This window comes from Grampus griseus (genome assembly GCF_964374135.1).
Source record: "Grampus griseus genome assembly, chromosome: 12".
NCBI classification, from domain to species: Eukaryota; Metazoa; Chordata; class Mammalia; order Artiodactyla; family Delphinidae; genus Grampus; species Grampus griseus.
In genome coordinates this window covers 78,121,092-78,132,322 of record NC_139006.1, presented here as the reverse complement: position 1 = coordinate 78,132,322, position 11,231 = coordinate 78,121,092, and the positions used below count along the sequence as shown (strand labels likewise).

General features: G+C 38.7%; 1 pseudogene across 1 annotated transcript; it reads left to right on the top strand.

The window, feature by feature from the left end:
- Positions 1-807: 807 nt before the first annotated feature.
- Positions 808-2,150, top strand: LOC309830771 (large ribosomal subunit protein uL4-like; annotated as a pseudogene). Its single transcript has one exon. The product of its transcript is annotated as a large ribosomal subunit protein uL4-like (transcript).
- The last annotated feature ends 9,081 nt before the right edge of the window (positions 2,151-11,231 follow it).

Below are 11,231 nucleotides of genomic sequence, written 5' to 3'. Positions count from 1 at the left end.
TGATCCAGGTATTCCACTTCTTTGTATTTATCTGAAGGAAGCTTGCAAAGATATATGCACCTCCACGTCCATTGCAGCATTATTTACAATGGTCAACACATGGAAACAATGGAATATTATTCAGCCATAGAAAAGAATAAAATCTTGTCATTTATGACAACATGGGTGGACTAAAGGGCATTATCCTAAGTGAAATGTCAGACAAAGACAAATACCACAAGATCTCTCGCAAATGAGAAATCCAAATCTAAAACAAACAAAACAAACAAACAAAAAAAAACAAATCATGTAGGACTGTAGTATCTGCTACTGAGAAAAAAATCTGTGTATAGGTGGACCCCCACAGGTCAAAATTGTGTTGTTCAAGGGCCGACTGTAATCTCATAATCTAAATGTTAATAATGTTATCCAAAAAGATCTACTTATCAAAATTATATTGATATTTTTATTATAAAACTCATATTTATTCTTAAGCAAAAGTTCATCAATGTTTTTCATTGGGTTAGAATGATTGCTAATTTCAGATTATAACCGCTCATTTTTGTTCAGTAATATACAACCCAAATGCTGTATAGAAAATTGTAAGGATAAACAGAGTAATAAGCAATATTAAAAATAATATCAAAGAATATTAAGATAAAGACATTTTAAAAAATCAGCCTAAATTATGATTTACAGGCACATTAGATTATATTTTTAAAATTGGTTTAAAAAATTATGGAGACATAATGTAAAGCATGGTGACTATAGTTAATAGCACCAAATTGCATATTTGGAAGTTGTTAGAAGAGTAGATTTTGCTTTTCCTGTGGGAGCTGCCGGGTTGAGGGGAGCGTGGCCTTCTCCTCTCCCGCCATGGTGTGTGCTCGTCCACTGATATCAGTGTACTCTGAAAAGGGGGAGTCAGCTGGCAAAAATGTCACTTTGCCTGCTGTGTTCAAGGCTCCCATTCGACCAGATATTGTGAACTTTGTTCACATCAACTTGCGCAAAAACAACAGACAGCCCTATGCTGTCAGTGAATTAGCAGGTTATCAAACCAGTGCTGAGTCTTGGGGTACTGGCAGGCCTGTGGTTCGAATTCCCAGGGTTTGAGGTGGCGGCACTCACTGTTCTGGCCAGGGTGCTTTGGGAAATATGTGTCTTGGGGGCCGTATATTTGCGCCAACCAAGACCTGGCGACATTGGCACCGCAGACTGAATACAATGCAGAAGCGATATGCCATCTGCTCTGCGTTGGCTGCCTCATCTTTACCAGCGCTGGCCATGTCTAAAGGTCATCGTACAGAGGAAGTTCCTGAACCTCCTTTGGTAGTTGAAGATAAAGTTGAAGGCTACAAGAAGACCAAGGAGGCTGTTTTGCTTCAGAAGAAACTTAAGGCCAGGAATGATATCCAAAAAGGTCTACGGTTCGCAGCAAATGAGAGCTGGCAAAGGCAAAGTGAGACACCGTCGCCGTATCCAGCGCAGGGGACCCTGCATCGTCTATAATGAGGACAACGGTATCATCAAGGCCTTCAGAAACATCCCTGGAACTACTTTGCTTAATATAAGCAAACTGAACATTTTGAAACTTGCTCCTGGGGGGCATGCGCGACGCTCCTGCATTTGGACTGAAAGTGCTTTTCCGCAAGTTAGAGGAGCTGCATGGCACTTGGCGTAAAGCTGCTCCCCTCAAGAGTAACTACAACCTCCCCACACACAAGATGCTCAATACAGACCTTAGCAGAATCTTGAAAAGCCCAGAGATCCAAAGAGTCCTGCAAGCACCACGCAAGAAGATTCATTGCAGAGTCCTGAAGAAGAATCCACTGAAAAACCTGAGAATCATGTTGAAGCTAAACCCATATGCAAAGACCATGCACCGGAACACCATTCTTCGCCAGGCCAAGAACCACAAAATCCGGATGGATAGGGCAGCAGCAGCACTAGAAGCCAAATCGGATGAGAAGGGGATTCCAGGCAAGGAGCCTGTGGTGGGAAAGAAAGGAAAGAAGGCTGTTTGCGTTAAGAAGCTGAAGAAGCGAAAGAAAGCTTTGGTGGGAAAGATGTCCCCAGTGACTAAGAAACAAGCAGCTGAAAAGAAGCCCGCTAAAAAGAAGCCTGCAGAAAAGAAACCCACCACAGAGGAAAAGAAGGCTGCGGCATAAACTTAAATTTGCTTATTCGGTAAAGGTCAAATCATTTTGGACAGCTAATTTTGAATAAAGACCTGATCAAAGAGAAGTGAGAAACATGAAAAAAAAAAAAAAAGAGTAAGTCTTAAAAGTTCTCACACCAGAAAAACAAATGTTGTAACTGTATGATGACACATGTCAACTAGACTTATTGTGGTGATCATTGCACCATGTATACAAATAGCAAATCATTATTTGTACACCTGGAACTAATATAATGTTATAGATCAATTATACCTGAATTAAAAAAAGTGAAAAAAAATTGGTTTAAAAATTGAAGAAAAAACTAACACAAAGCTGAAGTTATTTTAGATGATGTGTTTGTTAAATTTTTAACTGAAAACTTTAAATACATCTTAATTTCAAGGTGTTCATTAAATACTGAATCCTGACAGGTACTATTTTACTGTAAATATTTTTCCTTGGCCAAATATGTGTTTACCAGCTTGTACATCAGGCTCAATTCTATAATAGAGTCTCTTTTCAGATTAAAGAATGCAATGAGCTTTCTTAAGAGACTCAGCTTCTGCAGCCTTGCGGGTTTCACAGTTATAAACAGCTAGTGGTAGAGGGCACTGCTGTTTTAAATAATAGTGTTGTGGGTCACATTTTCAATTCTTTTGTTTGTTTTCTGACCAACAGCCTCACTTCTAAGTGGCCTGATCTAATTTCTTCCAGATTATAAAAATCAATACAGGTTAACATGACTGATGCAAGAAACCAGAATGAAAAAAACTGAAGTTACCATATAAGTCTATAAACTGAGATTTACTTACAAATGTGCTGCCCTAATTCAATGCAGAAGGACTCGACGGATAAGACAGAGCAACACACTCTGCCACTGGATATTAAGTAATCGAGTAAAATGTTATTTCATTAGTCCTTTTACCTATTACTTAATTATGAATAAAGGTGACTTTTAAATTGTAAAAATTGGAAAATTATACATGATTTGTTAATTTAGCTTAACTTTTTTTTTAACATCTTTATTGGAGTATAATTGCTTTACAGTGGTGTGTTAGTTTCTGCTGTATAACAAAGTGAATCAGCTATACATATACATATATCCCCATATCTCCTCCCTTTTGCATCTCCCTTAACTTTTGATCATCCCTTTATTTAAATCTACAGAATTAACTCCCCTTTCATATCATTCCCACCTTTGGACGATCAATATCATAATTTATGTTGTGGAGATAGTAAAACAACTTTTCTCTCTCATTACCTTATATTCTTTTTATTATTTACATTGTATTTTTACATTTTTTTCTCCCAGCTTTATTGAGGCTTAATACTTTATATTACCTGATTACCAGGCTTATTTAGGCCGGTTACGTGGAAGGATTTCGCCTAATCCCAAAGAACAAGGGTGAGGAGTGAGAGAAAATATTATGCACAGACATGTATGCAGAGCTCTTCCTGGAAGCAGAAGGGACTCATGCCTCCCCAGGGAAGTAGGGGAAATACCATCATTCAGCACGTGAACATCAAGACACACACAAAGCAGGTGTTGCGCGGAGCAAATGGAGCGACTTGAGGGATGGACCGCGATAAGGCTGCAGAAACTGAAGAGCACGCCACCCATTTTCCAAAAGAAATCTTCAAACTTCTTAATACATTTTGCCTTAATCACCTTTAACTTCACAGTAAAATACCCTTGGAAAACATATCATTCATCTTTACATGTATTTATAGCTCAAATATGTATTCAGCATTTTCCATTAAGAATAATATACTATTCTCACTTTGCCTGAATTCACACAGGAGTGATTCTCTACAGAACTACACTTCATTTACTTTTTAAGTGTGTAACTCTGGAAATGATTTGAATATAATGAAAATGCTATTAAATACACTTTTGTTGAACAGAGTAATAAACCTCACTCACTTTAATAATCAGAATGTAACCCAGTCATTCATCTTCTTGGAGAACACTGCATGTCTGCTATAAAAGGTAACAGAGCTCTGAGTATGCCATTTCTCCTATTTTAATGTCAAACCAAAGCCAGGAAAGAATTATAAGGTATGACACATACATTGTTTGCTAAAACCAAACTCATAGCACTATATTTATGCCCTGGGTGCAAAAACCCTAAATGGATAGAAGGATAAGAGTGGCTTTATTTTACAACTTTACTGGTAAGAATTGCATAAAAGATATGTAAAAATGGTGGAAATTCTAAGACATCTTGGGGAATTATAAAGAAAAGTACATAAAATTATAGTGTGAGGAAGTTTGAGGAACACGTTTTGTGCTACTGAACGCTGGTAGGACTCTGATTGAAGGGTGGAACTCATTCAGGCCTCCTCAATTACAAAGTAATAGTTACTTTTCTTTTCCTTTTGTTTAAAGCTCCCATATGAATACGCTTGCGGGAAAGCATTATTCCTTTTAGAATACTACTGAGATTTGAAGATTCAATGGTTCAAAGAATGTGGGGTTTAATGCAAAAAAAAAAAAAGTATCTTTTAAAAAAGAACATGACTTGTCTATTCCACAGTCTAATCTTAATCTCTCCCCAGATAAAGCATATTCCTGTGTAATATTCTCTTAATATGAATACCATCATCTAGAAACATTCTCCATTAGAGTTAAGGCTTCCTTAGCATCACATGGACTGATTGCTTTCATTTCAAAAATAATATAGTTAATTGCATTCTTATTTTAAAAAAAAAACCCTAAGTTTCTAAAACAACCTGGTTGCATTCATGTTAGGTACTCCAGTGACCCTTAGTTATTACAAACATATTACGAATTATATGTAATTAGCTGCACTTACCTTCTGCACTGCTGCCCAGACCGGAAACTGCAGGATCAGCTTTGATTCCACTCAGTCTCAAACCCGCACGATTCTCTGTCTTAATTTGCATTCAGAACACCACTGCGTTTGACCTGGATTGTTTGAGAGGATCCATGACTTTAAGCTCTTTATACAGGTCATGCTCGAGGCACAAGACCACAAGACATGGTTTGAATTAAGACCAGGTTTGGGTTTGCTGAACACTGTAAGGCAGTGGCTTTCAACCTTGCCAAAACATTGGAAGCACCTGGGGAACTGTAAAAAAACATGTTGATGCCTGCAGAGATGATGATTTAATTGGTCAGAGAGCATTGCAAAAGTTCCCCAGGTGATTCTACTGTGCAGTCAGGTTTGGGAACTACTTCTCTTAGCTGAGCATTGTCTTGCAGAGAGGAATGTAAGCACGACTGGATTTTGAGAAGGTATGTGGATGAGAGAGGAGAGAATCTGAAATTTTTGAGAGGCAAAGTTGTGATGATTAGTACAGGAAGATGAAATTTTTAGGGAAAATTAAAACAGATGTTGGAAAGGATCATCATGCAGTTACGCTGTACTGATGTGTCATATGGTGCTCTCTTCTATGTTCTCATACTCAGTAAATGCTCTGCAGTGTTGGTTACTTGGGGGATGGCTATATGTTGGCTGAGATAACGTTCTATCTCTACCAACCTACCACCCACAAGTCAGGGGGGGCCCTTGACAGTCCCTCCACATTCTATTTTAATTCCCTAGTTAACTGTCAGTCTCCTGCTTTAATTTGAATCTCTTTGAGAATGATTTTATCTTTTTCATCACTGTGAAACATTGTAGTGTGCCTGATAACTATCTAAAATTCAGCAAATGTTTGTTGAATGAATATTGAATAATGACGAAGTTGAATGAATAACTTAAGATTACTTTTGCAATTAGTTCAGTCTTTTTGGGCAAATAAACAAAATATTCCCACACAAATACTGACTTTTCTTCTTTCTTGCCTTAGAGTTTTAAATATTGATTCTCCTTTAAAGTCTCACACGAACTCTTTCGAGACCCAGGACTCAGCTGGGGGCTCCTTTATCCCTTTAAAGAAGCTTCTGAAAGAGGTAATATGAAAAGTGACATCAACGATAATAAATATACTGTGAATTCTAGGAGAGAGTTGCCTTGATAAAGCCTCTCAGACTTAAATAGTTCATCTTGGCTATCGAAGAGACATTACCTAAGACTACTTCTGCCCTTGGGAAGAACCATATGTATGATGTTAAAAGATTAGTGTGACAGTGCCAGCTTATCTGAGGAAAAATTCTCCTTCACAGCCAGCCAGGAAATATCCTTACTGAAATATAATCGAACAGCCCCAAATTCTGATTTGACAACAGGTATGCTTTGCTCTTCTACTTTGGGCGTACCCTGACTGTTCCAGCTGACTGTCTTCTATTCTATCCTAATATTCCCCGTTTTTACACTCTACCCTCTTTCTCATCACTCTCCCTCTGACATATTGATGAATTCTCCTAGTCATCTCTAGAACCCACATTAACCCTTCTAACAGATTATCGTTTCACCCTGCTAAATAAAGCCTTCTCTTTTGGGTGTCATGAGTTCCAGTAGTTCACCTTCTGCACTCCACTGTTGTCATCTATTGACCTGAAAGCTGCTCGCCTCCACCCACATTCAATGAAGACTTTGGCAACAACCTTACTGTTCACAACAACACCTCTCATTTTCCTGGACCACTGTTGCTACTCAATTGTACTTTTGGTCCATAACAACTTTCATGTCCATCTCATGCTTTAGATAATCTCTGATCACAAACTCCTAGGCTTTAATCCCACTGAATTTGTCCTTTGCCATAATTTGGAACTCCTTTCATAATTCTCTTCTGTCCCACTATTTTCTCCTACTGATGTAACTGGCTTTCTGTTGTATCATTTCAACAACTGTCTTGTTTTTATACTCAGTTGCCTCCATATTGTATCTTTCAGTTAGAACCAACCATTCCAACTCTACATTTGTCCACTCTCAATTGTCTGATACAGCAACCAGTAGCCACATGGTCTATTTGGCACATGAACTATGACAAATCTGAATTGAAATATGCTGTATGTGTGATACACACACCAGAATTCACTGACCTAGTGTAAAAAAAGAATGTAAAATCTCATTAATTACCTTGTTTGTGATAATCAATTCACAATGTGTGTGTATATATATATATATATATACACACATACCTATATATAAAATCATCATTTTGTACTCCTTAAATATATACAATTTTTACTTGTCTATCATACCTCAATAAAGCTGGAAAGAATTTTTTAAAATTACAAATATGGCTTGCATGTGTGGTCTGCATTATATTTCTGTTGAGCAATGCTGATTAACATGTGTCAAGGAACTTATGTCCTTCACTGTCAACTCCTGAGCATTGAACTTGGTGAGAGAAATCATACAAATAGGTGTATTTCTAACCTAAAGGGTCCACTTCTAGCCTAAAATGACCATCACTACTCCTCAGAAAACCTTTAACTTGTCCCCAGAGAATGCAAGCCCTAAACTATCTCTCACAATTCATACAAATGCGTACTGAGTGCCGACCATGCCAGTCACCAGGTTAGGAGCTGAGGATGGAGCAGTGAACAAGAGATAAGAGTCCTTACTCTCACGGTGGAGTCAGACAAAAAACAAGGCGCATCAGGAAAATATGTAGTTTGTTACACAGATCGAGTAGCTCTAGGCTAAACTGAAAATGTGATTCAGGCAATTGGGATAGAAGATGTCAACCGAGGAACACTGCAGAACTTGTAGACAGTGTCCTGAAAAGGCCTCAGTGAGGATGTGGCACCTGGAGGAGTGAAGAAGCTGAGCTATGATTCTTGGGGAGGAGCCTTCCAGGGAGAGGGAACATCAAGGGCAAAGTCCCGGCTGAGAGTGGAGCACAGCTAGAGGCCTGCACAAAGGCCTCTGTGGCCGGAACCAGGGCGCCAAGGACAGAGAAGCAGATGGCTCAGCGAGTTTCCGAGTGAGGATGGCTGTGAGTGGCAGAACACAGGCAGATCAAATAGGTCACCATGTGGACTTTGGCTTTTCTGTCAAATATTTGGAGGGTCTTGTCCAGAGGGGTCATGCGATCAGGCTTAATTTTAACATGACTCTGGATGCAGTACTGAGAAAAGAGAGAAGAGAGGTGAGGTTAAAAGCAGGTAGAATGGTTATGAGACAACTGCAATAGTCCAGGTGAGAGGTGAGGGTGGTTTCCACCAGGCTGGTAGCAAAAGAAGTGAAGTGTCTTCTCGACAGAGGTAGTGAAAGCCTCTCGGCTGAAGCGCTTCTCTGTGTCCAGATAATTTACCTACACCCCAACTCAGCTTTCCCTTTTTCCTTTTGTCAGAGGAAGCGTGACCCCATCCCCTCATTCATTGTCTGGATCCAGTCCACTTCCTACCAACCACTGTTGTCTCTAACATCTTTCCCTATTGGTTCAATAACTAAACTTAAGAAAATGACCACTCCCTCAAGCATTCACTCTCTTCCCACCTCATTGTCAGCTCTATTCTTTTTCCTCCTTTATAATTCCTGTCTCCAGAATCTCACCTCACCATTCATCTCTCTACTGCACAGTGGCTCTAGTTGCCACCACGACAGGAGAATCCTTTTGACCTTCTGATTTGGAACTTCTTAGATAATTTAAAGTCCTCATTTTATTGGACATCTTTGTGGCATTTGATAATACTGCTCATTCTCTTTTGGAATTTGGACTTTCCTCTGTTTACATTTATGTTGCCACTGGTCTGTTAAACACGAGTGCATAATCATATTTTACTTAACTCTGGTCTCTAATATCATGTATATAATTCAATTTGATGTACCTGGAGCGCATAAACATATATATACATATACATAAACAAATATATAAATACAAATTTATATATAAAATGATATACATACATATATACTATTTATATATATAATGGTTAATTATATAAGAATATTTAATCTCAGGTTCTATAGAGACTACTCTTTTCCTTTGTTCTTTTATTTCTGTCATTGAAAGAATTCAGCCTTCTCAATGGGTCTGTGGTACCTGTCTCCCCAAAATTAATGGAATTGTTTCCCTTTGCTCATACATAAGTTTCAAAGACAGAGACCTCTCTGCTTTCAAGGAAAGAGGATCCAAGGTTTTAGTTGCTAATGATTTTGGTCTCTAGGCTTCAAGGTCTATTGCAAAATAAAAGGAGTTAGCTTTCCCCCCTGCTCTGTGTATGGGTAACAGAAGTTTTAAGTTAGGGGTCATAAGGCAGATTATGGGTTCTCCATGGCATACGGATAACAGAAACAATTTTAATAAAGAGAATGTTTGCACATAATGGATTACAACAGATATTCAAATCACTTTATAAAAGAAAAAGGTTACCATGTTTCTAGTACTTGATATGAACTTAATTGGTTTTACTAATTTATCTAAAGAAAAAATAATGTGTCAAGCAGAAAGGGAGACTTTATCCAGGAAAGGCAGAATGGAAAGAATAAAACAAAAACAGCTAAAAAAGTCTGTGGTTTTTCATATACTCTGGGTGAGGAGACAACGCAAAGACTTAAGTATTTCTGTGCCACAGAGAAAAGCTTTCTATATAATGAAGACAGAAGCATGAGTTTTTCTCTGGATTTCTCTTTTTCTGCCACATTTTTCCCTGATGGCTACTGATCATTGTGTTTCCAGAGTGAAGAAGATGATAAAGCCAACGTGACTACGTGACTATCCTGATTCCTGTAAAATCCTCAGCATTTACTCACTGCTACTCTAAGTCACTATAAACTTACTTAATGTGATGCAACAGTTGGAAAACAGAGACAGCTGTGGTACGCTGACACCGCAGAAGGCTTAAAACTACCATTCTTTCCAAGTCAAAAATCTAACCGATTGTTTCTGAAATTCCTACCGAGTTTATTTTTTTCTTTTTAATTTTAACCATGATTTTAAAATATAGATATTTCTTATGAAAACCAAATTTCTTACCTCTTTTGAAAAATTGATCTCACAATCTGTATCTCCACATGGCCACAACTGGCTGGAGTTGACTAGAATGTGGAAACCTGGTAACTTGAAAATCCAGGTAGATGAGCCTGGAACCTTTCTGTCTCCTGATGACTCCTTACTTACCAACCACTGTCAGGGTCAAATTCTGGTTTTAAAAAATATAAATGCCTGGGCCTCACCCCAAGGCTTTCTCACTTGGAATCAGGAATAGTTTAAGAACTCCCCCAGTAATTTTATTATGCAACCAGAGTTGAGACCCACTATTCTAGACCAGTATTTCTCAGCCTTAATGTGTATTTGAATCAACTACAGAACTTGCTAAAATAAAGATCCTGATTCATCTGAGATTCTACATTTATAAAAAGCTCCCAGGTGATGCTGGGGCCCCAGCAGCATTCTCAACCTTACTTACTACTCACAAAATAGAAACTTCAAAATTTTCATGCTTAGTATTCAAATTCTGATAATTTCTCAGCATCAACAGAACTTTCCTCTGTTGACCCTAACACCTTTACACCTCTTTTCCTCCCCCAACTTAGATTCCACAGTCAGGCATCCTCATCGATGCTTTGCATTTTCTTCCTACTGTCCCTTCTTCTTGTTTACTCCTGGGAAAACTCCAGCCCTGATTACAGACAACACTTGCCCTGCAACTGAACAGCTGAACTCTCAATTGGAGGTAAACACTCAACCATGCAGATGATAGGCTTGAAAGTTGAGACTGCAAATCTCAAATGGACACTCAGAACAGCAAATCAATCCTGCTACTAACAGAATCACGCTCCCACTGAGAGCGGGAACTTTCAGCAAAGAAATACATACATAATAATTATAATCCACCTTCCCTCCTGCTATTATGTTAACCAGAGAAGCAGTGAGAACCAACAGAATGAGGCTGCATTCATGCCTACAGATAAGATACTTGCCTTTTTTTTCCTTTTCTCTCCTGCCTTTCCTTTCAATGCCAGTGGAGCTGGAGCTTAGAAGAGGGAGGAGAGGGATCAGAGATCCAGACTCAACTCTCCACTCCCTTCCCACCACAGGGGCCCACACGCGCACACGCACCAACACACACTCTTGAGTCCGGAAGCTGGCACTTTGGAGAGAAGCCCTTTGACTTAGCTCTGTGGCTCTCAGTTTAAAATGAACATGACTGTGCCTCAAACACAAAAAAATAGGACATAATAACAGATGCGGCTAAAAAGTTAAATAGTTTGGCAAAGGTACCACTAA